Source organism: Pan paniscus, chromosome 10 (assembly GCF_029289425.2).
Source record: "Pan paniscus chromosome 10, NHGRI_mPanPan1-v2.0_pri, whole genome shotgun sequence".
Classification (NCBI taxonomy): domain Eukaryota; kingdom Metazoa; phylum Chordata; class Mammalia; order Primates; family Hominidae; genus Pan; species Pan paniscus.
The window spans coordinates 7253415-7277653 of NC_073259.2; the positions used below are offsets into that span (position 1 = coordinate 7253415).

Below are 24239 nucleotides of genomic sequence, written 5' to 3' on the forward strand. Positions count from 1 at the left end.
TTACAGAAAAGGTCAAGCTGCAGGATAGTATTGTAATTTATATTTCCCTCAGGTGGCCATTTTTGACCATCAGAGAATATTGGGGCCAGGCCATAGTGCAGAAAAAAATGAGCCGCCTCTTTTTCAGGGTTTGCAGGTCAAATTGGTCCCAGTGGCTTAGGATGCATTTCAAGGGTGAGCCTGTTGATGCCTGTGTGTTCCCCATCTGAAAGAAAAAACCTCCTGTGGTTTTGGTTTGTTCCCCCCTACCCTCCCAACCCCAAGTTATCGTGGCTTTAAAAACCGGACCATTGTTGCTTTGGCTGGCCTATAGAATTCCCCTGTGGAGGACACTACCACTGCAGGGCCCCTTCTTTACCCCTATCCAGAAGGAAGTAGCTAGAGTGGGCATTGCCCAATTCCTAGCAGCAGTTGGGGTGTCCTGTTTAGAGGGGGGATTGAGAGGTGAAGCCAGCTGGACTTCTGGGTTGGGTGGGGACTTGGAGAACTTTGATGTCTTACAAGAGGATTGTAAAATGCGCCAGTCAGCGCTCTGTAAAAATGCACCAGTCAGTGCTCTGTGGCTAGCTAGAGGTTTGTAAAATGGACCAGTCAGCACCCTGTAAAATGGACCAATCAGCAGGACATGGAGGGGGACAAATAAGGGAATAAAAGCTGGCCACCCCAGCCAGCAGCGGCAACCTGGTTGGGTCTCCTTCCACACCGTAGAAGCTTTGTTCTTTCGCTCTTCACAATAAATCTTGCTGCTGCTCACTCTTTGGGTCCATGCCACCTTTAAGAGCTGTAACGCTCACCGCGAAGGTCTGCGGCTTCATTCTTGAAGTCAGCGAGACCATGAACCCACTGGAAGGAACCAACTCTGCACACATAAAGATGAGGAAAATTGTTCTTTGGGCTTTGACGACTTTACTATGTGCAGTTAGCATTGCTGAATGTGGTGGTCTCTGAGAGCAGTGTAATTCTGATGATACATACAGGCATTTGTCTATTAAAAATGGGATGAAATTGAAGATGGTTTATTGCCTTTTATATCATCTTTTGGATTTGTGATAAAGACAAACCTTTGAAAATGTTCGTAGTTATTAATATGACCAGAAACTGAAACTGTTTCAGTTTGGCACAGGAGAGATTAGTAGTAGTATTGCTGTTAGTCATTATGTAAGAGATGATAATGTTTGGATTTAACCTTCGATTGTTTGTAATATGGTATTCCTAACATTCCTGACTAAAAGGCTAGTGAATAAAAAATAAGGCATTTACAACTATATTAGAACTACATTGCAGAAAGCATATGAAATTTCAAGTTTAGGAAATTTCCTGCTTTGAAACTTTTTTCTTCACACTTCACGCTTTCAGCACTTATGTGTGATGCATCTAGAAGATGCATCTGGTTTCGCCAAATACAGTACTGCACCTGAATTACATTTTCAGTATTTATTTATTCAGTATTTATTTTCAGTCTTTATTTCCTAAAGGTTAATTTTCTTTAAAACCTTAGCAATTTTTCATCCAGCCCTTTTCATGTTATAATCATTTGCTTGTGTGATTTTACCACACACTGTATCCAACTAGGTAGCATTACTGGAAAACTTATTTGATTTTTTGCCAAATGGGAGATGGCTGGAATATTTTTTGTAGTAGAGAATATGTGGAGAAAATGCTGTAATTGATCCCTGACCAAATACAGCAAGAAAAACTTAAGTAAACCTTAATAAGCAGGCAATAGAAGTTAAGGTGATAATATTCTGACTTTGGACATAAACACTCAAACATGAGCTCTGCTACTGGAAAGTAAAAAATAAAATTAGTGTTAAGTTGAGATGAGTCAACTTGTTGATCATCTGCCTAGCCTGCTGTGATAGGAATGGTTGTAAGACTTGGAAGTTTTTCCTGTCCTAAGTTGATAAGCATTTGAGTGGAAAGAGAGTCACTTTTCTCTTGACGTTTTTCACTTTGGAATTTTCAAACTGTTTAAAGTCTTTTAAAATTTTCTGAGTCACTTCTTTATTTTCTAGGCTGCTCATATTAAGAGAAGTATTGCCTTTTTATCCTTTAAAATGTAATACCCTCATCTTTAGTGGTTGTCCCTGCTTAGGTTATATTGCTTAGAACATAACGTTTATGTTTGGTTAAAATTTCACTGAGCCACTGGGCACGGAGGCTCACACCTGTAATCCCAGCACTTTGGGAGGCGAGGCGGGTGGATCACCTGAGGTCGGGAGTTCGAGACCAGCCTGATCAACATGGAGAAACCCTGTCTCTGCTAAAAATACAAAATTAGCCAGGCGTGGTGGCACATGCCTGTAATCCCAGCTACTTGGGAGGCTGAGGCAGGAGAATTGCTTGAACCTGGGAGGCGGAGGTTGTGGTGAGCTGAGATCGTGCCATTGTACTCCAACCTGGGCAATGAGAACGAAATTCCATCTTAAGGAAAAAAAAAAAAAAATTCAGCTTCTGAAAAGCACTAGGGACTAAGCAAGTTGACTATGTAGGCTTTATTATTAGATTTGTGTGTTTGTATTATAAGGAAAACAAATTTTTAGTAAAATATAATGTATTTTGTTCATTGTTTAGTTTATTGCTGGATTGCTGGTCTCTAGAACTTTTCCTGGCACAGAATAAACATATAATAAGTATTTTTTTAAATGATGTACTTAATTTTATTACCCTACCATGCTTGAAACTGTGTCCTTTAGCAAAAGGTGAAACTATAGTCAATATATAGATTATAAATAAATTTTTAAAAATCTTCGTTTACTGTAATAGCATCATTTTACATGTATACCTGCTTTTCAGATTTGTAACTCATTTGGTTTAAGTTTGGGGCATTTGGATGTTTCTGATGTTGAATGATAAAATGTAGGCTTAAAAAAATTCTCCTTCAAGTTTTATGCTGCTATATTGTGTATAGCCTCTCTTTCATAATGATACTTGGACTGTGATGGTATAAAGTGACTCTTATTTTAATCTGAATGCATTCGAGATATTTCAAGTTCTTGAAAGACTGTTACACTTCTTGGGATGGTCATCATCATATTTTTGAAGCAGAGATCCTAAAACTTAAAAACCTCAGAGAAAGTCCAGCATCTGTTTTCAACTCCTTGTTTTTTAAAGCTTTAGAACTTGACTTTGTACTCTTTGGTGAGGTGACAAAACAAATTCAGATTTTTGTTTTTTTAACTGAGGACTTCAAAAAATTTTTGTGATGTTTATAGTATGTTGTCTCTTTTTAGAAAGTCAAATTTGTTGAGGTATAGTTTACACTCAGTGAAATTCACCCATTTTAGATGTATGGTTCTGTGAATTTTGACAAACATTACTGAAATGGCTAAAGTGGACTGCTATCTAGCAGACAGTGCTAAAATAGCAACTTAGCAATTAAAATGTCATCTTTTTATCACTTTGGGAAGATTCTCATTGGTATTTTTCCATGGGTACAATAAGAGACCAGCAGCGTGGCAGGCTTTCACTGTCTTTTTCCCTCAACTCTACTTCACATAATGGTGAGATTTTCCTATTTTCTTAGGAAAGTCAGCTAGTGGGGTAGGGTGATAAGCTAGGATGGGTTCCTTGTGATTTTATTTAAAGGTTGATCTACTTAATGCTGGGGGAAAAAGAAGTGTAGTGATACAACATGTTGCCTACCTTTACATTTTCAAAATAATTTTAAGGAAATAAACTGCTGTTTGATTCGAAATGATTCTTTGTGTTATGGCAGTTAAGATTTTATTAACACCAGGGCTCGAGAATGCCTGTTAAAAATCTAGGTGTTGCTCCTTCTCAGCTACCAACTATACCTTTTTTTAAGGGCCATATTAGTAACATATGTTGGGAACTTTTCCCATGTTATCAATTATGCTTTTTCAGTTTTTTTTTTTTGAGACTTTTCTACTCAAAAAGGTTCTGAGTATTTAGAAAGTACTCCAATTGTAATCATTCTTTTTATTGCTTCTGGAGTGTAGCAGGGCTCCATGTTCTTCCCCATTTCTTGACAGTTTCTTAATATCTTGGAACATTGTTGTAGAGTATAATATACTATCTGTGTTGAAATACTTGGCTTTGGCATTTAAGTGCTATTATGCATTTATTTGAGAACAGTTTATGGCTCATTCAGACATTGTGGATAAGAGCATTGACTTAGGTGTCAGGCAGAATAAATTTAACCTGACTCTGCCACTTAGTAACTATATGAACATGGATAAGTTAATTATAACTGCTCTAGCTGTTTTGTCATCTGCCAAATGGGGAAAATAATCATATGTATCTTCCAGGATTGTTGTAAGGATTAAAGAGATAATCCTTGGGAAATATTTTATTGCATGTAGTAAACACTCAGAGCATGTTAGCTGCTCTGGTCATCCTCACTCAGCAGAAGTTTTTTTTTGTTTTCATCTTTTTTTTTTTTTTTTGGAGATAGTCTTGCTCTGTCGCCAGGCTGGAGTGCAGTGGTGCAACTCAGCTCACTGCAACCTCCGCCTCCTGGGTTCAAGCAATTCTCCTGCGACAGCCTGTGGAGTAGCTGGGATTACAGGTATGTACCACCGTGCCCAGCTAATTGTTATATTTTTTTAGCAGAGATGGGGTTTTACCATGTTGGCCAGGCTGGTCTCGACCTCCTGACCTCAAGTGATCCGTCTGCCCCGGCCTCCCAAAGTGTTGGAATTACAGGCTTGAGCCACCATGTCTGTCCTTAGCAGAGGTTTTTGAGCTCGCTCTTTGCATCCCAGACCATGCTTGGTGTTGCGGATACAAAGTGGATTCTAAAGAAGGCTTCCCCATCTTAAGAAGTTTCTTTTTTTTTTTTTTTTTTTTTTTTTTGAGACAGAGTCTCGCTCTTTCGCCCAGGCTGGAGTGCAGTGGCGCTATCTTGGCTCACTGCAAGCTCCGCCTCCCGGGTTCACGCCATTCTCCTGCCTCAGCCTCCCAAGTAGCTGGGACTATAGGCGCCTGCCATGGCGCCCAGCTAATTTTTTGTATTTTGAGTAGAGACGGGGTTTCACCGTGTTAGCCAGGATGGTCTCGATCTCCTGACCTCGTGATCCGCCCGCCTCGGCCACCCAAAGTGCTGGGATTACAGGCGTGAGCCACCGCGCCTGGCCAAGAAGTTTCATAGTTCAAGAAGGGAAAACAGGCATGTAAACAGATAAATGCAATAAGTTGTGACATATGCTATATCAGAAACAAATGAAAAGAATAAAGGAGTTAGTATCATAAGCCTGGGGAGGTCAGGGAAAGACATTTCTATCCCTGACTTATTTTTGATGTGTGAATAGTAGTTTCCTGTTGACTTATTTGACAGATATTTACTGAATACACTTTACTTTTGCCAGGCACTATTTTAGGTGCTGGGAATACCACTGGTTTCATGGAAGACATTTTTCCATGGACTGGTGGGCGGGGGGTGGAGGGGATGGTTTTGGGATGATCCAAGCACATTACATTTATTGTGCACTTTATTTCTATTATTACTACATTGTAATATATAATGAAATAATTATATAACTCACCATAATGTAGAATCAGTGGGAGCCCTGAGCTTGTTCTTTCACAACTAGACTGTCCCATATGGGAGTGATGGGAGACAGTGGCAGATCATCAGGCATTAGATTCTCATAAGGAGCGTGCAACCTAGATCACAATAGGGTTCAGGCTTCTATGAGAATCTAATGCCACCGCTGATTTTACAGGAGGCGGAGCTCAGGTGGTAATGCAAGCAGTGGGGAGCAGCTGTAAACACAGATGAAGCTTTCGAGCCCCTCCTGCTGTGAGGCCAGGTTCCTAACAGGCTACGGAATTGGCTTGTAGCCTAGGGGTTGGGGATCCCTGCTGTATAGGAGTTGTGAAAGGAAATTAAATCTTGGGGCCCTCAATCCCTAAACTAAAGGAAAAAGTCAAGTGGGGAACTGCTTAGGGCAAACCTGCCTTCCATTCTATTCAAAATCATCCTTCTGCTCACTGAGATAGATACATATCTGATTGCCTCCCTTGGAAAGGCTAATCAGAAATGCAGCCATTGGTCTCTCACCTAACTGTAACCTGGAAGCTCCCTCCCTGATTTGAGTCTTCTTGCCTTTGCTTTAAGTTGTGCTGCCTTTCCAGACCAAACCAATGTACTTCTTACATATATTGATCGGTGTCTCAAGTCTCCCCAAAATGTATACATCTAAGCTGTGCCCCAGCCACCTTGAGCACATGTTGTCAGGACTTCCTGAGGCTGTGTCACGGGAGCGTCCTCAACCTAGGCAAAATAAAATAAACTTTTTTTTTTTTTTTTTTTTGAGGTGGAGTCTCACTGTCATCCAGGCTGGAGTGCAGTGGCACGATCTCGGCTCACTGCAACCTCCACCTCCCGGGTTCAAGTGATTCTCTTCCCTCAGCCTCCTGAGTAGCTGGGATTACAGGCACATGCCACCACACCTGGCTAATTCTTGTATTTTTAGTACAGATGGGGTTTCACCATGTTGGCCAGGCTGGTCTTGAATTCCTGACCTCAACTGATCCGCTTGCCTTGGCCTGCCACAGTGCTGGGATTACAGGCGTGAGCCACTGTGCCCAGCCTGCAAAATAAACTTTCTAAATTAACTGAGATCTGTCTCGAATTTTCAGGGTTCACACAGTAAATAAGACAGATAATGTCTCTACTCTCAGGAGCTTTCAGTCTAGTGGGAAAAGATCAGTAGTAAACAAACAAAAATATCAGAGACAAGTGCTATGAAAGAGACTAAAAGGTGATGTAATAAGGAGAGACTGAGGGGTTGCTTTACATTGCATTGTCAGGGAAGGATCCTTTGAGTAGGTAGCCTTTGAGATCTTCTACAAAAGAGTCAGCCATGGCAAAGATTAGAGGGATGAGCATTCTACCATAGGGAACCATGTTACACAAAGCCCCTTGAGCTTTTGGAGTATTTAAGGAGCAGACAGGTCAGTGTGGCTGGAATGTAATGGGCAAGGGGTAGAGTGGTGCAAAATTGAGATCAGAGATAGGGTCTAAATCATTTAAGGCTTTGTAAGCCAGAGTAAGGAGTTTCTAGGTGTAAACGAAAGCCAGTGGAGGGCTGTTAGCAGGGGGAATGCCTTTTGAAAAAGATTACTGTCACTGCCGTGTGAAGACTGGATTCTGAGGATAAGGGTAACAAGGGTAGAATTTAGGAGACCTTTGGAGGCTGTTGTATTAGTATAGGTGAGAGGTGGTGGTGGCTTGGGCCAGAGAGTAAATTAGTGGAGAAAAATAGATTGATTTGGGCTGTGTTTTGAAGATTGAATCAACAGGACTTGCTGACTGCATGTGATCAAGGCAAATCCTAGGACTTGAGCACTTAGAAGATTGGTGGTGCAGTTTACTGAAATGGATAAGACTGAGGGGAGAGCAGGTTTGGTGGGACAATCATGAGTTCTGTTTTGTTAAGTTTGAGGTACTAATTAGACATCTATGTAGAGATTTCATACTTGGTGGTAGGTAATAGTAGTACTGTGGAATTCAGTGAGAGTTTAGGGCCAGGGATAAATATTTAGGAGTAACTGATGTATGTCTGCTAGATTTGGTAATAAGGAGTTCCTAAGTGACCTTGACAAGTGTGGTCTTAGTGGGAATGGAAACTGGATTGTAGAGAAGTTTCAGGTAAAGGATGGAATGAGAATATGAAGTTGGGGAATGGAGACAGTGACAATAGACTCCTAAGAAATTTTCCTGTGAAAAGGGAAGCAGAAAAATGGTTGTGTCCACAAGTAAGGCCCAGATTCGAATCTTACTTTTATACTTGCCTGGATACAGTTATTATTTGAGTGCATTCTAAAGTTTAAGATATTTTATGTACCCTATGCAGTCCTCTCTACAAATATTGAGGTAGGTGATACTTTTCCTTCTGTGACATGAGAGTCCTTAGTTTAGGGAAGTTAAGTGACAGTTCAGGTAGAACCTGTATTTGGACTCACTCACTTTGACTGTAGATGCAGAGTACTTTTCATTATACCAAAATGCTCCTTAAACTTTTATTATCTTGGTCAAATCCAATCTACCTTAGAGTTTTTGGAAGGATTACAAGATGAGAGATGTGAAAATTCTTTGCAAGCTCTAAATTGTTACACAAATATAGAAATTCCTTACTTTAAAATGCCCCATTATGTCTTCTTTGTGCATGACTTTTTAGGATATAGTAGGCAGTGGCCTTGAAGTTCATTTTGGATCATAGCCTATCTCATTAGAGCCCAGAGAATGTAAGCAGATTGTTAAAGACATAGAACCTGTCAAAGCTATCTATGGCATATGAATCGAACATGGATCATGTTTAATTGAACATTTTTACCCTGGTTTAATGATCTTGTCTCCTTCGCATGTTCCATGAGGTCTCATAATCCTCCCCAAAGGAGCTCTTCCCAAAAATAATTCCTTCTAAAAATGTGGAAGGGCTGGGCACAGTGGCTCATGCCTGTAATCCCAGCACTTTGGGATGCTGAGGCAGGTGGATCACCTGAGGTCAGGAATTGGAGCCTGGCCAACATAGTGAAACCCCGTCTCTACTGAAAAAAAAAAAAAAAAAAAAATTAGCCAGGCGTGGTGGTGGGTGCCTGTGCCTGTACTCCCAGTTACTCAGGAGACTGTCGGAAGAATTGCTTGAAGCGAGAGGTGGAGGTTGCAGTGAGCCAAGATCGTGTCACTGCATTCCAGTCTGGGTGACAGAGCAAGACTCCATCTCAAAAACAAAACAAAACAAAACAAAACAACAACAACAAAAGTGGAAGTAACTTTAAAAAATCTGCAAAAAAGCCAATCCTGAAAGGTTACAAACTGTATCATTCCAAAAGCTGTGGAAAACAGTAACGTGAGTCCTCAAAGAATTAAAAATAGAATTATCCTGTAATCCAGCAATTCTACTTCTGGGTATATACTCAAAAGAACTGAAAGCAACAGGGTCTTGAAGGGGTATTTCTACACCCATGCTCATAGCAGCATTATTGACAAACCCTGGAAGTAGTCCAGCTGTCCCCAAATGGAGGAACAGATAAGCAAAATGTTACTGGTATACATACAAAATGGAATCTTTTTTTTTTTTTTGGGAGACAGAGTCTTGCACTGTTCCTCGGGCTGAAGTGCAATGGCGTGATCTTGGCTCACCACAACCTCTGCCTCCCGGGTTCAAGCGATTCTCCTGCCTCATCCTCCCTAGTAGCTGGGATTACAGGTGCCCGCCACCACGCCCAGCTAATTTTTTGTATTTTTAGTAGAGATGGGGTTTCACTGTTTGGCCAGGCTGGTCTTGAACTCCTGACCTTGTGATCCACCTGCCTTGGCCTCCCAAAGTGCTGGGATTACAGATGTGAGCCACTGCACCCGGCCACAAAATGGAATCTTATTTCACCTTTCAAAGGAGAGAAATTCTGACATGCTACAACCTGGATGAATCTTGAGAACAATACACTAAGTGAAACTGGCCAGTCAAACCAGTCACAAAAAGACAAATACTGGATGATTCCACTTTAATTAGGTACTTAGAGTAGTACAAATCACAGAGACAGAAAGAATGGTAATTGCCAGGGGTTGAGGAGAAGAGGGAATGGAGAGTTACTGTTTAGCGGGTATAGTTTCAGTTCTGCAAGTTGTAGAGTTCTAGAGCTAGATGGTTGTAAGGGTCACACAACAATATAAATGTACTCAGTAACATTAACTGTGCACTTAAAAATAATTTAGATGGTAAATTTTATGTTATGTGTATTTTACTATGCCATCATGCCTGGCTAATTTTTTTGTTTTGTTTTGATTTTTTGGTGACAGGGTCTCACTCTGTCGCCCAGGCTGGAATGCGGTGGCACGATCATGGCTCACTGTAGCCTCGACTTCCTGGACTCAAGTGATCCTCCCATCACAGCCTCCCACGTAGCTGGGACTACAGGTGTACGCCACCACTCCTGGCTAATTTTTACTAATTCACTCCCTTTTCTCCCTCCTTTCAGTATTCATTCATTCATTTAACAGATAATGACTGAACAACTGTTAGGTATTATTAGGTATTATATATTATTCCTGGGAGCAGACTATTAAGAGTCACTCTATACCATCACAGTCCCAAGTGTCATTATGAAAGAGGGGCTATACACAATACAGCAGTATAAAACTGTAAACAGATTTTTTTAAGCCTACATTTTATCAGTCAACATCAGAAACATCCAAATACCACAAACTTTCTTTTTTTTTTTTTTTTTTGAGACAGAGTTTCACTCTTGTCACCCAGGCTGGAGTGCAATGGCGCGATCTCGGCTCACTGCAGCCTCTGCCTCCTGGGTTCAAGTGATTCTCCTGCCTCAGTCTCCCGAGTAGCTGGGATTATAGGCGTGCGCCACCATGCCTGGTTAATTTTTGTGTAGTAGAGACGGGGTTTCACTATATGTTGGCCAGGCTGGTCTTGAACTACTGCCCCCAGGTGATCCACCAGTCTTGGCCTCCCAAAGTGCTGGGATTACAGGTGTGAACCACCACACCTGGCCAAATGTCCCAAACTTAAACCAGATGGACTATAAATCAATTCCCTGAAAAACTGGTATACATATAAAATGATGCTATTACATTACAGTAAATGATCTTAAAAAATTTATTTATAGTCTATATGTTGACTACAGTTTTACCTTTTGCTAAAGGAAACTATAATATAAAGTCACAGTTTCAAGTATGGTAGGGTAATAAAACTAAGTACATCATTTAAAAATACTTATCATATGTTTATTCTTTGCCAGGCAATGTTCTAGAGACCAGCAGTCCAGCAATGAACTAAACAAAATGAACAAAATACATTATATTTTACTAAAAATTTGTTTTCCATATAATACAAATACACAAATTAATAATAAAGCCTACGTTAATGCATTGTACTAATCTGTCTTGGTGAGAGGTCCAATTTATGAAGATATAGTAGAAATGATTTTAATTTCTTTTTTTTCCCCTAGAGAATGTGATGTTTATTCATTAATTTATTCATTCACTCAAGAAATCTTCATTGAATGTCTACTGTGTATCAGTTGCAGTTTGGGATTCAGCAGTGAACAAAACATAAATGCTTGCCCTTATGGAACCTACAATCTGTTGGTTTTAAAAAAAATCTCTCCTGGATTAGTGTTAGATTTCTAGACCAGAAGTGTCAATTAAGTTTAACAATCTCTTCAGGCAGAGAAAATTGCTTTTGAGGTATCACTTAAGCAACCTTAGTGCTTCTAAGCAACATAACTGCCTTTTGAGGTATGAACTGAAGGGAAGTGAAGTATAAGAAATAGAGTTGGGATTTTTTTTTCTTTTTCTTTTTCTTTTTGAGACGGAGTTTCACTCTTGTCACCCAGGCTGGAGTGCAATGGCACCATCTTGGCTCACTGCAACCTCTGCTTCCTGGGTTCAAGGGATTCTCCTGCCTCACCCTCCTGAGTAGCTGGGATTACAGGTGCATGCCACCACAGCCAGCTAATTTTTGTATTTTTAGTAGAGACGGGGTTTCACCATCTTGGCCAGGCTAGTCTCGAACTCCTGCCCTCAGGCTATCTGCCTGTGTTGGCCTCCCAAAGTGCTGGGATTACAGGTGTGAACCATCACCCCTGGCTGAGTTGGGATTTTTAATTTTCCATAGATTTCCCATTAGGAAGGCAACCTGGTGTGATGGTATTTGACTGAGAGTCAAGAGATCTGGGTTCTAATCCTCATTTCATCATGTGATACTTTGTGTGTTTCAGAATTCTTCACAGTGATCCTTGCTTGTCCTCACTCCTTTTTATAGCTTTTTTTTAAAAGGATTTTATCCACTGTTGTGCCAGTAACTATGCTAGTGTCACTTTTTATGCTAGTAATAGTTCTATTTTCAAGTTCATTCTGTTTCCTGAATTTAAATTTGTGTTTCCTAGTGCCAACTGAACATTTCTGTCATTTCATACTCCATTTCCAAAAAGAAACTCATTATTGTTCCGCTTTGAATTTGCTTCCCTTCTTTATGATCTTTTCATCTCGGCAAATAGCATTGCTATGTACCCAGCTGCCTAAGGAAAAACCCTGAGTCGTCATCTTTCTATATTTCATTGACCCTCATTCAGTCATTCAAATATTGCTTCTCTTGAGTATATCTTGAATCTATCCTTTATGCTCTAATTTCTGAACAGAACTGACACTCTTTGTCCTGCATGTTCTACTTTCTTTGCACAGAATACCTTTTCTTTAGTTGGCAAACTCCAACTCACTGGTTAATGTCCAGCTCAAATGTTAACTCCTATAAAACCTTCACCATTTCTTTTAGGCAGAATTAGTGATTCCTGAGTCTTTGCTCTTAGAGTATGTAGGTCAAGTGTGTACTGTATTTCTATTCTTTCACAGTTTTTTATTCGATTGTCTGTAGAATAGACTTTATTATTGTCAAGGGGAAGACAGCCTTAGCAAAATTTTGAAATAAGTCATTGTGTGCCTAAGCATAAATTAGTTTGTGAGAACATACTTTTTAAAGAGAAATGTAGTAGGGTGTATAGTATGTTTGAGTATCTTTTTCCAATAAGCATTGCATGTATAATCATTCACTCATTGCATGTATAATTATTAATTAAATATTCTTTATTAATTAAAGACCTCTCTGGTCTCTCCAGAAGTCTTCCATGGCCGCCCTCATCCCCACCCTCCAGAGGAATCTGAAGCCACATGTGCTCCCTGGCACCCACAGCCCCTGCCTCTCCCAGAGCAGCAGTACCTGAGCCTCAGTGGATTCCAAGAATCGAAACCCTTGGTCTGCTGCCCCTCCCCACCAGAATGTTTCTGTCCCATTCTTACCTACTCAAGGCCCTTTCAGTAGCCCCTTGGGGTATTCTCTTCCTATGCACCAGGGCAACTTCCGAACTCACCACTTTCCTGGAAAGACCCCTAACATCTTCGGGGAGCGGTCCCCTACAGGCCTGGCTGCAGATGCCCATGCACACAGGAACACTGTTTAAAAAAAAAAAAAGGATACTGGTGGGAGGGGCTTTGTAACTGAGGAGGTTTAGGAATTGAAAACTCATGTGTATTTTCTTTCTTTCCTCATTGTCACTTCCCAGCTACCCAGAGATATTGAAGGACAGCTGAGCTCCCCCTACTTGCTGAAAATGCATTGATCAAATTTGTGTAGGATTTCCACATCTATTTATGGGCTCAGAACACTTTCTAGTTACTTGTTCCTTCCTATCAGCTGTTTTCTGTTTGTGTTAGATTTTTTTTTTTCTGAGATGAAGTCTCGCTCTTGTCCCCCAGGCTGGAGTGCAGTGGCGCGATCTCAGCTCACTGCAACCTCCGCCTTCCGGTTTCAAGTGATTCTCCTGCCTCAGCCTCCCAAGCAGCTGGGATTGCAGGCACCTGCCACCACGCCCGGCTAATTTTATTTATTTATTTATTTTTTAATTGGTCATTCTTGGGTGTTTCTCGCAGAGGGGGATTTGGCAGGGTCATAGGACAATAGTGGAGGGAAGGTCAGCAGATAAACAAGTGAACAAAGGTCTCTGGTTTTCCTAGGCAGAGGACCCTGCGGCCTTCCGCAGTGTTTGTGTTCCTGGGTACTTAAGATTAGGGAGTGGTGTTGACTCTTAACGAGCATGCTGCCTTCAAGCATCTGTTTAACAAAGCACATCTTGCACTGCCCTTAATCCATTTAACCCTGAGTGGACACAGCACATGTTTCAGAGAGCACAGGGTTGGGGGTAAGGTCACAGATCAACAGGATCCCAAGGCAGAAGAATTTTTCTTAGTACAGAACAAAATGAAAAGTCTCCCATGTCTACTTCTTTCTACACAGACACGGCAACCATCCAATTTCTCAGTCTTTTCCCCACCTTTCCGCCCTTTCTATTCCACAAAACTGCCATTGTCATCGTGGCCCGTTCTCAATGAGCTGTTGGGTACACCTCCCAGACCGGGTGGTGGCCGGGCAGAGGGGCTCCTCACTTCCCAGTAGGGGCGGCCGGGCAGAGGCGCCCCTCACCTCCCGGACGGGGCGGCTGGCCGGGCGGGGGGCTGACCCCCCCCACCTCCCTGCCGGACGGGGCGGCTGGCCGGACGTAATTTTTGTATTTTTAGTAGAGATGGGGTTTCACCATGTTGATCAGGCTGGTCTCGAACTCCTGACCTCAAATCCGCCCACCTCGGCCTTTCAAAGTGCTGGGATTACAGGCGTGAACACCACACCTGGCCTCATGGCAGAGCTGGGCGCAGTGGCTCACGCCTGTGATCCCAGCACTTTGAGAGTCTGAGGTGGGTGGATCACCTGAGGTCAGGAGTTCCAGACCAGCCTGGCCAATATGGTGAAACCCCGTCTCTACTAAAGATACAAAAAATTAGCCGGGCATGGTGGTGGGCGCCTGTAATCCCAGCTACTCCGGAGGCTGAGGCAGGAGAATTGCTTGAACCTGGGAGGCGGAGGTTACAGTGAGCCAAGATGGCGCCATTGCACTCTAGGCTGGGCGACAGGGCGAGACTCCGTCTTAAAAAAAACAAAAATAAATAAATAAATAAATAAATAAAAGAAAGCTCTGCATGATACAATACAGTATTCATAGAATTTTGGCCAGTGAAAATTTTCTGTGTTAGTAGAATAAAAATGAACTCTTCTGATTTACAGATATTGATAGTCTGGTCTTTCCATCTTCCATCTTGACTCTCTTTTACTGTTAAAAAATCTTAGAACAAAGTAAAGCCAGTTCCAAATACTTTTCCTAGTTCTAGACTGTTTTTTTTTTTTTTTTAACAAGACAGTCATTAGTCCGAGTACAACAGAACAGTTCATTGTTAATACTTTGGTTCTGTGTGCTTTAAATCTTTTTCCCCCTCTACCCATAATCTCCCTTTGTAAACTTTGAATGTTTTGTCAGTAGATCATCATAGGTAAAGATACTGCACATCAAGACTGTTGGTCTTCCCCATTCTTCCTGGAATATACTGGAAGCTGTCAGGACTGAGGTTAATTTCTCCATTCCTAGAACTATATTGTAATAAATATTGGAATACTGGCTTTTGTGTATTTTTTTGTGTTACTTAGTTTTTGGAGAAAGGAAATATTTCTAGACTTTCTTGACTTGTCATAACTTTCTATTGTTAAAGAATATAGTTTAAAAATTATTAAATATTAGGGAGCTTTCTGCTTCATTGGGACTTTAAGGAATGATAGCCATAGGAAGGGATGTATCTTATATTATCATAAAGCTTTTAAAAAATAATATATTTATTACAATTTTTTAAATTTATTTTTTATTTTTAGAAACAGGGTCTTACTCTATTGCCCAGGCTGGTCTCAAACTTCTGGGCTCAAGTGATTCTCCTGCCTTGACCTCCCAAAGTGTTGGGATTACAGGCATGAGCCAATGAGCTCAGCCAGTTGTTTTTTTTTTTTTTTTTGAGTTTTTTTTTTGATAACTTCTAATTATTTTCTTATCCTATCCCTAATAGTTGGCATCAGTTAATGAACCAGTTTTGATTCCCCAAAAGCCCTCTCTTAATCTCCTGTATTTTGCTTTACTTTCTATCTCTTTTGTTTATTTCTTAGAGAAATGTCATTTATGTAATCAGTTCTTATTTTGTAATACTGGGCCGTAAGAAAGCAGGGAAAAGCACAAAACTTGGCACATAGTAAATTTTGTTGCTTAAACAAATTAATGAATGAATGAACTTGCAGGATAAGAGTGCACCCTGTTTAGTGGTACTGTTTAATTATTTCGTGATCCTTAGCCAAGAACGAAGGCATACCGGAAGAACACACAACAAAAAAAGGTGAGGAAAAAGTGTTAATATATCATTTAAGTGACTGTATTACAACAATATTACATTATGTTGTCACTCCTGAACATGAGATGTGATTCTCATTTACATTTCAAGCTAATTTGGTTAGCTGGGGGAATTCTTAGGCATCTCGAGAGATAATTAGATATACCCCTTAGGACCTCACATAATTATAATCACTATTAGGGGTATTAAAGTTTTGTTTTTTTTTTTAAACGAAAACTTAGGGGGAAAAGTTGTGATTGGTAAGCGTTTTTTTCTCTTAGTGTTCTCAGAATCTTAGGAGATACGTTATTTGAAACAGTTGTTCAGGCCGGGCGCGGTGGCTCACACCTGTAATCCCAGCACTTTGGGAGGCCAAGGCGGGTGGATCATGAGGTCAGGAGATCGAGACCATCCTGACTAACACGGTGAAATCTCGTCTCTACTAAAAATACAAAAAATTAGCCGGGCACGGTGGCGGGCGCCTGTAGTCCCAGCTACTCGGGAAGCTGAGGCAGGAGAATGGTGTGAACCCAGGAGGCGGAGCTTGCAGTGAGCCGAGATAGTGCCACTGCACTCCAGCCTGGGTGACAGAGCAAGACTCTGTCTCAAAAACAAAACAAAACAAAACAGTTGTTCAATCAATTCTACTTTAGTAGAAACCAGCTCTCTATATTGTTATTGCTAACGTTTTGTTATCTTGGTTTTTAGATGAAATCTTTAGCATCAGTTGGGCTCATTAGCACCTCTACTAAGAGAAGCAAGCACAGAATGGAAGGGAGAGCAAATTATAACTTTTTAAAAAGTTATTTCTCCTTAGTTAAAAGTTTGGAAGAGAAGCAAGTTGAAACTGTAGGCTGATTATGTAAAAGTTTGAGTTATCAGCTCTCTTATATGTAATGCAGGTTGATTATAAGTTTCTGGGCTGTTGTGACAACAAGAAAATTATGTTTATTATTAAAAACTTGTTTATACTGCATATATGTGAAGGGCATTGTACTGTGACAAAGCTAACAATAAAACATACATTTTAATATTTCAGATTCCTTATTTTATTTGTTTGTTTAGAGACAGGGTCTTAATGTTGCCCAGGCTGGAGTGCAGTGATGCGATCATGGCTTACTGAAGCCTCAAACTCCTGGGCTCAAGCGATCCTCCTCCCTCACTCTCCCAAGTAGCTGGGACTATAGGCATGTGACACTGCGTGGCTGATGTTTTGTAGAGGCGGCATCTTATTATGTTGTCTAAGCTGGTCTCGAACTTTCTCCCGCTTCAGCCTCCCAAAGTTCTGGGAGCCACTGTGCTGGGCCAGATTCCTTTTTTTAAATTGTGGGAAAATACACGTAACATAAAATTTACTGTATTAACCATTTTAAAGGGTACAATTCAGTGGCATTAGATATATTCACAATGTTGTACAATCATCACACTACCTAGTTCCAGAACTACTTTATGATCCCAATCAGAAACTATGCGCATTATACAATAACTCCTCATTGTTCTCTTCTCCCAGTTCCTGGTAAGTTCTATTGCACTTTCTGACGCTATCAGTTTGCCTGTTCTAAGTATCATATAAATGGAATCATATAGCATTTGTCTTTTTGTGTCTGGTTTATTTCACATAGCGTACATGTTATAGCATATATCAAAATTTTATTCCTTTTGGCCGGGTTCGGTGGCTCATGCCTGTAATCCCAGCCCTTTAGGAGGCCGAGCTGGGCAGATCACCTGAGGTCAGGAGTTTGAGACCAGCCTGGCCAACATGGTGAAACCCTGTCTTTACTAAAAATACAAAAATTAGCCGGGCGTGGTGGCGTGTGCTTGTAATCCCAGCTACTTGAGAGGCTGAGGCAGGAGAATCGCTGGAACCCGCGGGGCAGAGGTTGCAGTGAGCCGAGATTGTGCAGCTGTACTCTAACCTGCATGACAGAGTGAGACTTGGTCTGAAAACAAAAACAAAAACAAAAAACACCAAGTTCATTTAAAAAAAAAGCTTAGACTTTTTTTGAGCATTTTTATATTATAGAAAAATTGAGTGAAAACTACAGAGTTCCCATATATCTACCCGCTGCTTGGTACCACCAGTTTCCTGTTACTAACATCTTGCATTAGTGTGGTACATTTGTTACAGTTGATGAGCTGATGTTAATACATTTTTAATTAAATTGCATAGTTTTGCATTAGGGTTCACTCTGTGTGTTGTACATTCAGTGGGTTTTGACACATGTATGAAAGGTATCCACTATTACAGTTATCACAGAAGAGTTTCACTGCCCTAAATACTCAGTGTTTCATCTACTCATCCCTAAATCCCTGCCAACCACTGATCTTTTTACTGTCTCCTTAGTTTTGTCTTTTCCAAAATGTCATATAATTGGAGTCATATAATATGTAATCTTTTCAGATTGATTTCTTTCCATTGGCAATATACACTTAAGGTTCTCCATGGCTTTTCATGGCTTCATAGCTCATTTCTTTTTATTGCTGAATAGTACACTGTTGTATGGATGTGTACCACAGTTTGTTTATTCATTGACCTATTAAAGACTATCTTGGTTACTTCCCAGTTTTGGCAGTTATGAATAAAGCTACTATAAACACTTGTATGCAAGTTTTTGTGTGCACATAGGTTTTTAACTCATTTGGGTAAATTGTATGCCTTTCTAACTTTTGTATTTATGCATATACTTTTATATAGTTGTAAAACTTAGTTTTATCTAGGTGTAATAATTTTGTTTTGTTTTAAGATAACATAAACAACCTTCATGCTGTTTTTGAATGCTCCCTAATATTAAAATGAGAAAATGAATTTATTATGTACTTTATTTTTCTGTTACTCATTAATTGCTTCCATTTTCCCCTGCCTTAATAAATACTTTTGTGTGTGTAGTTTTTCCCTTTTGTATTGCTTTAGGATAAAATTCAAGGAGAAACAGTAAAGAGTACAATTATTGGGATCAAGGCCATTTTAGATAATTCTTGATATGCAGTAAAGTTTCACAATGGGAAACCTTGTTAGATTTACAGTGGAGGTTTGCTGCAGTTTATTTTGTGGCTTTCTAGACAAGAGTAGCACCAGTTATCTGTGTAATTTTACTTAGAAAAAAACAACTTTTCACTGGTTCTTTGAAGTGGTAGTAAGCTTCCCTACTGTTGGTTTTGTTCAAAAATCACTGTTTGCTATCTGAATCTTCTTGATTACTTCAGAACTTTATGTGATAGTTTATTGAGGTTCTTAGGTACCGGTAGCTAACACGGGCTTGACTTTATCTTACTATGGTACAATCTAAATATATATTTAATGTTGTTAATTAAGATTATCATTCACAGATGCTCCCTTATATATAGGTGGAGAAACTGAGGCTTTCCTTGAGACAGCATGCTCCTGGATATAACCGGGAGAGCAGTTAAACTCTTGAGACCTGCATTCTTTATTTTTCTTAATTATCAGTACAATTATTGGATCAGAGTTTGTTCTTTCTTTTTTGTGAGTCATTAAATTCCATTTTTAAAAGGTATCTTTCGAATACATACGTTTACAGGTTTGGAAAATATATTTCTAGTTAAACCATGTGTTCTTATTTATTTATTTATTTTTTATTATATTCTAAGTTTTAGGGTACATGTGCACAACATGCAGGTTTGTTACATATGTATACATGTGCCATGTTGGTGTGCTGCCCCCATTAACTCATCATTTAACGTTAGGTATATCTCTTAATGCTATCCCTCCCCCCTCCCCCAACCCCACAACAGGCCCTAGTGTGTGATGTTCCCCTTCCTGTGTCCATGTGTTCTCATTGTTCAATTCCCACCTATGAGTGAGAACATGCGGCGTTTGGTTTTTTGTCCTTGGCGATAGTTTGCTGAGAATGATGATTTCCAGCTTCATCCATGTCCCTACAAAGGACATGAACACATCCTTTTTTTATGGCTGCATAGTATTCCATGGTGTATATGTGCCACATTTTCTTAATCCAGTCTATCATTGTTGGACATTTGGGTTGGTTCCAAGTCTTTGCTATTGTGAATAGAGTGCCGCAATAAACATACGTGTGCATGTGTCTTTATAGCAGCATGTTTTCTAATCCTTTGGGTATATACCCAGTAATGGGATGGCTGGGTCAAATGGTATTTCTAGTTCTAGATCCTTGAGGAATCGCCACACTGACTTCCACAATGGTTGAACTAGTTTACAGTCCCACCAACAGTGTAAAAGTGTTCCTATTTCTCCACATTCTCTCCAGTACCTGTTGTTTCCTGACTTTTTAATGATTGCCATTCTAACTGGTGTGAGATGGTATCTCATTGTGGTTTTGATTTGCATTTCTCTGATGGCCAGTGATGATGAGCATTTTTTCATGTGTCTTTTGGCTGCATAAATGTCTTCTTTTGAGAAGTGTCTGTTCATATCCTTCGCCCACTTTTTGATGGGGTCGTTTGTTTTTTTCTTGTAAATTTGTTTGAGTTCATTGTGGATTCTGGATATTAGCCCTTGGTCAGATGAGTAGATTGCAAAAATTTTCTCTCATTCTGTAGTTTGCCTGTTCACTCTGATGGTAGTTTCTTTTGCTGTGTAGGAGCTCTTTAGTTTAATTAGATCCCATTTGTCAATTTTGGCCATTGCTTTTGGTGTTTTAGACATGAAGTCCTTGCCCATGCCTATGTCCTGAATGGTATTACCTAGGTTTTCTTCTAGGGTTTTTATGTTTTTAGGTGTAACATTTAAGTCTTTAATCCATCTTGAATTAATTTTTGTATAAGGTGTAAGGAAGGGATCGAGTTTCAGCTTTCTACATATGGCTAGCCAGTTTTCCCAGCACCATTTATTACATAGGGAATCCTTTCCCCATTTCTTGTTTTTGTCAGGTTTGTCAAAGATCAGATAGTTGTAGATATGCGGCATTATTTCTGAGGGCTCTGTTCTGGTCTATATCTCTGTTTTGGTACCAGTACCATGCTGTTTTGGTTACTGTAGCCTTGTAGTATAGTTTGAAGGCAGGTAGCATGATGCCTCCAGCTTTGTTCTTTTGACTTAGGATTGACTAGGCAATGTGGGCTCTTTTTTGCTTCCATATGAACTTTAAAGTAGTTTTTTCGAATTCTGTGAAGAAAGTCATTGGTAGCTTGATGGGGATGGCATTGAATCTATAAATTACCTTGGGCAGTATGGCCATTTTCACGATACTGATTCTTCCTACCCATGAGCGTGGAATGTTCTTCCATTTGTTTGTGTCCTCTTTTATTTCATTGAGCAGTGGTTTGTAGTTCTCCTTGAAGAGGTCCTTCACGTCTCTTGTAAGTTGGATTCCTAGGTATTTTATTCTCTTTGAAGCAATTGTGAATGGGAGTTCACTCATGATTTGGCTCTCTGTTTGTCTGTTATTGGTTTATGAGAATGCTTGTGATTTTTGCACATTGATTTTGTATCCTGAGACTTTGCTGAAGTTGCCTATCAGCTTAAGGAGATTTTGGGCTGAGACAATGGGGTTTTCTAGATATACAATCATGTCATCTGCAAACAGGGACAGTTTGACTTCTTCTTTTCCTAATTGAATACCCTTTATTTCCTTCTCCTGCCTAATTGCCCTGGCCAGAACTTCCAACACTATGTTGAATAGGAGTGGTGAGAGAGGGCATCCCTGTCTTGTGCCAGTTTTCAAAGGGAATGCTTCCAGTTTTTGCCCATTCAGTATGATATTGGCTGTGGGTTTGTCATAAATAGCTCTTATTATTTTGACATACGTCCCATAAATACCTAATTTATTGAGAGTTTTAGCATGAAGCATTGTTGAATTTTGTCAAAGGCCTTTTCTGCATCTATTGAGATAATCATATGGTTTTTGTTGCTGGTTCTGTTTATATGCTGGATTACGTTTATTGATTTGCATATGTTGAACCAGCCTTGCATCCCAGGGATGAAGCCCACTTGATCATGGTGGATAAGCTTTTTGATGTGCTGCTGGATTTGGTTTGCCAGTATTTTATTGAGGATCTTTGCATCGATGTTCATCAGGGATATTGGTCTAAAATTCTCTTTTTTGTTGTGTCTCTGCCAGGCTTTGGTATCAGGATGACGCTGGCCTCATAAAATGAGTTAGGGAGGATTCGCTCTTTTTCTATTGATTGGAATAGTTTCAGAAGGAATGGTACCAGCTCCTCCTTGTACCGAATTCTGGTAGAATTCGGCTGTGAATCCATCTGGTCCTGGACTTTTTTTGGTTGGTAAGCTATTAATTATTGCCTCAATTTCAGAGCCTGTTATTGGTTTATTCAGAGATTCACCTTCTTCCTGGTTTAGTCTTGGGAGGGTGTATGTGTCAAGGAATTTATCCATTTCTCCTAGATTTTCTAATTTATTTTCGTAGAGGTGTTTATAGTATTCTCTGGTGATACTTTGTATTTCTGTGGGATTGGTGGTGATATCCCCTGTATCATTTTTTATTGTGTCTATTTGATTCTTCTCTCTTTTCTTCTTTATTAGTCTTGCTAGTGGTCTATCAATTTTGTTGATCTTTTCAAAAAACCAGCTCCTGGATTCATTGATTTTTTGAAGGGTTTTTTGTGTCTCTATTTCCTTCAGTTTTGCTCTGATCTTAGTTATTTCTTGCCTTCTGCTAGCTTTTGAATGTGTTTGCTCTTGCTTCTCTAGTTCTTTTAATTGTGATGTTAGGGTGTCAATTTTAGATCTTTCCTGCTTTCTCTTGTGGGCATTTAGTGCTATAAATTTCCCTCTACACACTGCTTTGAATGTGTCCCAGAGATTCTGGTATGTTATGTCTTTGTTCTTGTTGGTTTCAAAGAACATCTTTATTTCTGCCTTCATTTCGTTATGTACCCAGTAGTCATTCAGGAGCAGGTTGTTCAGTTTCCATATAGTTTGTTTTTGATTCAGAAAATTTGGTCAGAATTAGTGTCTACACAATGGGCCTGTTTTCGTGTCCACCAGGCATTATGGCTGAGTGAAAAGCCAGAAGGGCCCGATTTTGAACTTTTCTTCCACTTACCAGCCATGAGACTGAGCAACCTGCACAAACTGTGAGCCTTGAATTCTTCAGTTGCAGAAATGAGGTGTTGAATCCTTCAGGTTGTTATGAAGAAAAAATGAGATAATGGGCACCGGACAGCATATATTTATGTTAGGAATATATAATTATTGCTGTTTGAAATTGTAGCCTGTATATGTTATATTTGCAGAGTGCCCAAATACTTGTTCCTCAGATATAGAGTTTATGTACATCTCAATGTACCTTTTATAGTTGAAGTTGTTTTGTTTTGAGAGAAGACTGAAGTTATTTGTGGGGTTTTTTGTTGTTGTTTTTCTTCTTACAGTATTGTCATGTGGAAAATACATGTTAATTATCAGGGTTTAGGTTTTCTGCTGAGTGTGTTTCAAATTAAGTCATTTCCCTCTAGAATTGGTAGTTTGTTGTCTTCATGTTATTTATGATCATTTCCAAGTTTACCAGATAGAAAAACCCTTAATGAAATTTTGGAAAAGAAGTACACCAGTGAGTTGTTTGCTAATCTTCCTGTAGTTGTCACACAGACTGACTGTTTATATATTTTTTGGAGACAGAGTCTCACTCTGTCACCCAGGCCGGAGTGCCGTGATGTGATCTTGGCTCACTGTGACCTCTACCTCCTGGGTTCGAGCAATTCTTGTGCCCCAGCCTCACGCTTGGGTAATTTTTTGTATTTTTAGTAGAGATGGGGTTTCACCATGTTGGCCAGGCTGGTCTTGAACTCCTGACCTCAAGTGATCTGCCCATCTTGGCTTCCCAAAGTGCTAGGATTACAGGCGGAGCCACCGCGCCTGGCCCAGACTGACCCTTTACAGCATCACTCCTGTTCCTTGCATATTCATGCTTCCAATTTAAGATTTTGTCCATTACTTATTACAGTTGCCATGTATGAAGGTCCCTTTTTTTGATAATTGGTTCTTTTCTCTTCTACATACTAAGGCAGGGGTGGGAATAAATGTCACAGCATTACCACTACTTGATTTGATTTTAATGTGTTACTCTCTTGTACTCCTACCTTATTAGTTTTAGTAGTTTATGGCTGGGTGTGGTAGCTCTTGCCTGTAGTCCCAGTACTTTGGGAGGCTGAGATGGATGGATTGCTTGAGCCCAGGAGTTTGAGACCAGCCTGGGCAACATGAAGAAACCCTGTCTCTACAAAAAAAAAAAAAAAAAAAGTTAACCAGGCATGGTGGTACATGTGCCTGTGGTCCCAGCTACCCGGGAAACTGAGGTGGGAGGATCACTTGAATCTGGGAAATTGAGGCTGCAGTATGAGCTGTGATTGCACTACTGTGCCCAGTTTGGGTGACAGAGTGAGACCTTGTCTCAAAAAAAAAGTTTTAGTAATTTCTGTGTTTTGTTTGTAAATTTAACTCTGTATTGAGCCAGAAAAGCGGAAGCCCTGTAATTTCTCATTTTAGAGAAAACCATTCATTTTTTTCCTTCCCCAAGGAGTTTCTCCTTCCTATTTTTTTCTTTAA

At 40.0% G+C, this 24239-nt stretch overlaps 1 protein-coding gene across 10 annotated transcripts in view; it reads left to right on the forward strand.

Moving 5' to 3' along the window:
* ADIPOR2 (adiponectin receptor 2) overlaps positions 1-24239 on the forward strand; it is a 129679-nt gene that overhangs the window by 53131 nt on the left and 52309 nt on the right. For 2 of the 10 annotated variants that reach the window (XM_055095245.2, XM_055095247.2), the window contains exon 2: positions 9770-9889. The exons of the other annotated variants lie outside the window; for them this stretch is intronic. The gene's annotated coding sequence lies outside the window, so the exon portion shown is untranslated. The remainder of the gene's footprint in view (positions 1-9769; positions 9890-24239) is intronic. 10 annotated transcript variants of the gene reach the window in all.